Genomic DNA, 6,104 nt, shown 5'->3' with positions numbered 1-6,104 from the left:
ATTGTTTGATTCCATCTTCAAAAGGAAGTGGGGGCAAGACAGAATGGTGCCGTGCTATAATGACTAATCCTGCTAACCAGCATCAGTGACATTGCCCAGATGCTATTAATTAATGAAGGGAGTTTCCAGTACCTTCTGTTGAGAAGAGGTCTTATACCTAGAGCTGGAAGAGAGCTCATCTATTAACTTCCCCTCACCCCATTTTACAGAAGAGAATGCTGAGGTTTATAGAGGTACAATGACTGCCCAAGATCATACAGTGGCAGAGACAGAATGGAATCTGATCCTCTTGTTCCAGAATCGGTGTCCATTCCACTCTGCCATGTTGTTTTGTACCTCTTATTAAGGCTGGGAAAGAGGCAGTCAGTTTTGCTGTATTTAAAGCTTATAACATGATTGGGTAGAAATGAAATTGGGTATTGAGTTAGGAGACCTGGGTTTTGCTTCCAGTTTTGGATCAATTGTTAAATTGTTTTTCAGTTGTGTCTGACTCTTCGTGACCCATTTGGAATTTTCTTGGCAAAAATACTGGAATGGCTTGCCATTTCCTTCTCTAGGTCATTTGACAGATGAATAAACTGAGGCAAAACAGGGTGAAGTGACTTGCCCAGGGTCACATAGCTAGTAAGTTTCTGAGGCTGGATTTGAACTCAGATCTTGGTGCAGTGAATGGAGTGCCAAGCCTGGAGTCAGGAAGATGAATCTTCCTGAATTCCAATCCAGTCTCAGGCACTTAATATCTGTGTGACCTGGGCAAGTCATTTAATCCTGTTTGCCTCAGTTTCCTCATCTGTAAAGTGAGCTGGAGAAGGAAATAGCAAACCACTCCGGTATCTTTGCCAAAAGAAACCCAAGTGGGGTCACAAAAAGTCAGACACAACAGAAATGACTGAAAGACAACTTATATGAGCCTGAGACAATCCCTCTGTATCACTAGCTAGTCTTCTTTCAGTCTCTAAAGTCTATTTGCTTATCCAAAAAATGGTGCTAGTAATGTTAGTACTATCTGAGACATTAAGCTTTTAGGACTGTATGTAAATCATGAGTCAAAAGTCTCTGGGAGAAGACTGTAAAAGTACTCTTGTGAATAAAGCATATATAGTTTAATTTTTATTTATTTGAACTTAAATACATACAGACAAAAAAAAGAACATTTCTATGTACACAGCACAACCTTAAAAGAGGATTCACTATAAAGCCATGAATTTACATTTCACAGCTTGCTTTTTTTGAAAAAAACTTTATAAGTACTACTCATTGCAAAGCTACTGTTTTCTATGCTTCCTTCTACATTTTCTTATATTCTGTTCTGTATACTTTTTGTATATTTTTTCTGTCCCTCTCCCCCCCACCCCTGCCCTGGCGATGGCTACCATAGACACAAATATGTGTGTGTGTGTGTGTGTGTGTGTGTATTTATATGTAAAACCATACTATACATAATTCTGTTTATCAGTTCTTTCTCTGGAGACAGCATCTTCATAGGTCCTTTGTAGTTAATTTGAATATTTACAAAACTCAAAATGATTTAGTTACTCAAAGTTGTTCTTGAAACAGTATTGCTATTTCTGTATAGAGTGTTGTCTCGGTTCTGCTCATTTTGCTCTTCGTTATTCCATGCACAGTCTACCCATGTTTTTCTAAGACCTTTGCGCTCATTATTTCGTATAGCACAGTGGTATTCCATCACGATTATATTCCGCAACTTGTTTAGCCATTCCCCAACTGACGGGCATGAACAATGTAGCCACAGTTTTGGATGTTCAGCGGCATTCTGTTCACTTCCTGTTTTGGTGCATTCTGGTTAAATGAGCTTCTAGGTTAAGGTAGCTCTGAGTAAGTGAGAAGTTACAGTGTTACTCTAAAGAGGGAAACTGAAGCTGATGGTGAGGAATTCATCGTCTGCCTAAATGTGCCCTGCGGTGGTAGAGCTGGGAAGAAAACGAAGTTTCCTCAGCTGCTACAATCATGTGATCTGCAGTAACCATGAGCCAGAGGATGAGCCTCCTACCCCAGTGAAGTGCTTGACTGAGATTCGTCCACTTAAAAAAAAAAGCTCTCTTGGAGGTCGCCTGAAGAAACTGAAGCCTCATCTGTTCCCACGCTTGGTTTTTGGTTCAGCTTTTTTGTGAACTTCATCATCGCCCTTTCTTTTTTTTTTTCCCCACAGCCCCCAGGGCCCCAAATTATTTAATTGGAAGAACTGATGGAGAACAAGGAGAAGAGAGACACAGAGATGGGGGTTGCTTATGAACAGTGGAATCCCAGCCTAGGGACTCTAAAAGGTTGAGTCTGAGGCCTCCGAGCTGTCCTTGACATCAGTGCTCTCCGTGGTCTCGCTGACCTCGCTAAGGTCTTTGCTGTCACCGCCGCTGCTGTCCTCGGCTGTGGGGCCTAGGCCCTTCTCCTCACGGCAGCAGTCTCCCACACGGTTGGCTTTGGGATCCATCTTGTTCTCCAGGGAGGCCAGTACCAGATATTTGCCTTTCTCCTTCACCTCCAGTTGCTTCCTCAGCTCTTCCGCCATCTGAGTCAGATCCCGCTTCATAGCATAGGCGTCTTCTCCGTCGGCATAGTATTTGGGCTCCACCTCACTAATCTGAAAGTTAAGTGTGTTGGAATACAGATGCAGAGCTGCCCGGTTACTTTTTCTGACATGCAGGGAGACGTATTTTGCGTTGAAGTTTTCGATCATGGCCCTTGAGGCCTGGTCCATAAGCTTCTGTGCTACACCTAGCCGGCGGTGGGACCTCTTTACAGCCAAGGATGTGATGTGTCCATGGGGGACATCATCTGGATCTTCCTCCATTTTGGCCAGGACATAGCCTACGATCTTTCCATTCTCATCTTCAGCAATGTAAGAGAGCTGAGGCCATGATAGACCGTGGTAGAAATAGTATTTCATCTGATAGTTTTCTGGAAGACACAGCAGGTTACAATGCTGCATATTCATCAGGTCTTCTGGTCGTGCATTGCGGATGTTCATGGCGCCTACACTCAAGCAGACCTAACCAGGCTGAGGTTTGGTGAGGAGAGGCAACTACAGCGCTCGGAGCCACTGCCACCGCCGCTGCCCGATCCAGGCCGCTGCTAGGTACTTACGCCCTTTCTGTGGGAATTTTGAGAGTCACTTAAGGTCTTGTTGATCGTTGTTGATGGGATGTACTATGATAGACAAGTGAGTTTATTGGTAGGAAAGTAGATAGTCTTAGGTTTTAACTTTATATGCCTAGACAGATCCACAGAATCTTTCACCCTGGTATGTCCTTTCCACTCTCTTTTTCCCTCTTTCCTTTTCTACTCTTCTCTCTAGTCTTGATTAGGAAGTGTCAGCATTAAGTGTTCCAGACGACTGGAATAAAAACAAACAAACAAACAAGCAAAAAATCCAAGAAACCTAGTTAGGGGGGAGGGACCTTCATTCCTTCCTCTCTCTCTCTCTCTCTCTCTCTGTGTCTCTCTTTCTTTCTCTTCCCTCCCTCTGTCCTTCTTCTTTCCTTTTTTCCTTCCTTTTCTTCCTTCCTTCCTTCCTTCTTTTCTCTCTCTCTCCTCCCTCCCTCTGTATTTCTTTCTTTTTCTTCCTGCCCTCCCTCTTTTCCTTCCCCCGCCTTCTCTCCCTCTTTTTTCTTTCTTTCATCCCTCCCTCTGTCCTTTCTTTTTTCCTTCCTTCCTTCTTTCCTTCCTTCCTACTTCCCTTCCTCCCTTTTTTCCTCTTTCCCTCCCCCCTCTTTCTTTCCTCCCTCCCTTTTCCTTGTTTTCCTTCTTTCCTCCTTTCCTCCCTCCCTCCCTCTCTTTCTTCCATCCCTCCCTCTGTCCTTCTTTCCTTCTTTCCTTCCTTGCTTCTTGCCTCCCTCTCACCCTCTCTTCTTCATTCCCTCCCTCTTTTATTGATCATTTTTTTATCATAATAATTTCCTGGTTTGCTCTTCCCCTTTACTGATCCTCCCTTTAACAAAGAAAAAGAGTTAAGAAGAATTGACCCGGAGAAAGACCTGTTTGGCAGCATGTACAATGTTCTGTAGTTCCACACTTTCCATAGTCCTCCCATACTCCCACCTTCTCATTGCCAAATTTGGTTCTGGAAAGAACCTTAGCATTTTTCCCCTCGGAATAATTGCCCTAATTCCCAGCTCCGTGGGTAGTGTTTTAGTGTGCCTGTCTTCCTACAGCCTCTCCAACATTGATGATTTCTGTCTTTTTATGATCTTTGCCAATTTGATTACATGTGTGTTTTTCACTGCTAACACTGTACCTCATAAATACATTAATGGCCTACTTACCGCATCATGGCTAATTAATGCCAGGGAATAGAAGCACCAGGGAGCTAATAATTTCTGAAAACCATGCTTGAGGTTGAGTTACGAGTAAGAACTAAAAACCTAAACTGCCGAGAGCAATTTTCTCGTGTTTCGAGACTTGTCTAACCACTGTGGTTTTATTTATTCAAAGGTTTCTCTTTCTCTACCATCACATTCTCAGATTTTCTTAGTTACCTATATAATATAATTTTTTTCAGATGGAAAGACATAATTTCCCTTGAGACAGTGTAACAGTATTGAAAACACATCTACAAAAGGAATGCTGCATTTTCTCAGGAAATTCACTTATAGGTGCAGGAAAATTTATCATTCACCCAGCAGGACTCTAGTTACACACCAGCAAGGCCTGCATTTGGCCACTAAAGATAATAAGAGGAATAGAAAGAAGCAAAAAGGAGGGGGGAGGGAGTGGTTTTCCATTTCTTTCTCCATCTCATTTTATAGATGAGGAAACTGAGGCAAATAGGGCAATTGACTTGCCCAGAGTCACATAGCTGGTAAGTGTGTGAGGCTGGAGTGGTGTTCTTGACTCTAGGCCCAGTTCTGTATACTATGCTGCCACCTAGCTGCCCCTCACACTTCTGGAGTGATTTATGTTTAAAATATGACCTGTCACTTAATCTACCTTTTTATATCCATAAAATGAAAGGCTTGAACTCGAAAGGACCCTACGGCCCCTTCTAGCTCTAGGTCTCTGTTTCTATGATCTTATGAAATGCTTTCCTCGTTTTAACCCTGTGAAATAACTGTTTAACAAGTATGATTTCCAATTTTCCTATATAAAAAGGAGTAACACAGAAGAAAGTGACTTGGCCAGAGTATGTTGGTAAATATTTAACAACCATCTCTCCAGAAGCTCATCCTTTTAAGTTTAATCTGCATTATTAAGACTTTCTTAAGTCTAGGCAATCAATAAAACAATAAATCAAGCCCTCATTTGTAGTTGGCTGAGTTTTGAGGTGTCAATGGTCAAACTGAAAATTTAACAATTGGCTTTCCAGAGTTGGTTTGAGCTGGCTCCGGCACACCCTTGTCCACCAGGGTCATATGGTTAGTAAGTGGTAGAGCTGGTACTTGAACTCGGGTCTTCTGATTGCAAGTCTAGTGTCATACTATGACAAAAGGCTGCAATGATTTTGCTAAACTTATAAAGCAGTGTTCTCAAATGTGACCCAAGGTCAGCTAGCATTCTATAAACTAAACTATTCCAAAGTATATCAACCAGCAAATAACTAGTGAACCCCATCTGTTGTCTGGGGACTTAAACTTATTGTTAACTGTTACTGTCATAAACATTTAATAAATGTCCACTTACTGACTGAATCAGAAAACAAGGCTTCTGGTTCAATCACTTCACTCTTCTTGGTTTTGGTTTTTCTATATATTAAAAGATTAGATAAGATGACCTCAGAAGATCTTTCTATTAAGTGGTCATTAAGCTCCCTTCTAGCACCAACATTTTATGACTAATGTGACATTTACAATTTATATCAGATAACACGAACAGAAAGTATTCTGGATTTTGAATTAAACAGCTTGGGTTTAAATCCTGACTTCTATACAAACTGATTATTTTAAAGTTGGCAAGTTACTTCCTGGACTTTAATACTCTTATCTGTAAAACAAATAAGGCGATATCTCCTAATGTTTCTTCTAGTTCTAAATCTATGATTCTATAATTCTATGATTTACTTGACACTTATAATTTGTTTATGAGGCAGAATGAATGGCTTGATTTGAAGTCAGAGGATTTAGGTTTAAACTTAAGCTCTGTCCCTTATTTCT

At 41.4% G+C, this 6,104-nt stretch overlaps 1 pseudogene; it reads right to left on the bottom strand.

The window, feature by feature from the left end:
* Window positions 1–2,278: 2,278 nt before the first annotated feature.
* Window positions 2,279–2,986, bottom strand: LOC114042936 (annotated as a pseudogene).
* Between the last annotated feature and the right edge of the window lie 3,118 nt (window positions 2,987–6,104).

The sequence above is a fragment of the Vombatus ursinus genome, unplaced genomic scaffold (assembly GCF_900497805.2).
Source record: "Vombatus ursinus unplaced genomic scaffold, bare-nosed wombat genome assembly UNPS02014768.1, whole genome shotgun sequence".
Taxonomy (NCBI): domain Eukaryota; kingdom Metazoa; phylum Chordata; class Mammalia; order Diprotodontia; family Vombatidae; genus Vombatus; species Vombatus ursinus.
The sequence above is the reverse complement of the archived record's forward strand: the minus strand, read 5'-3'. Positions and strand labels throughout refer to the sequence as shown.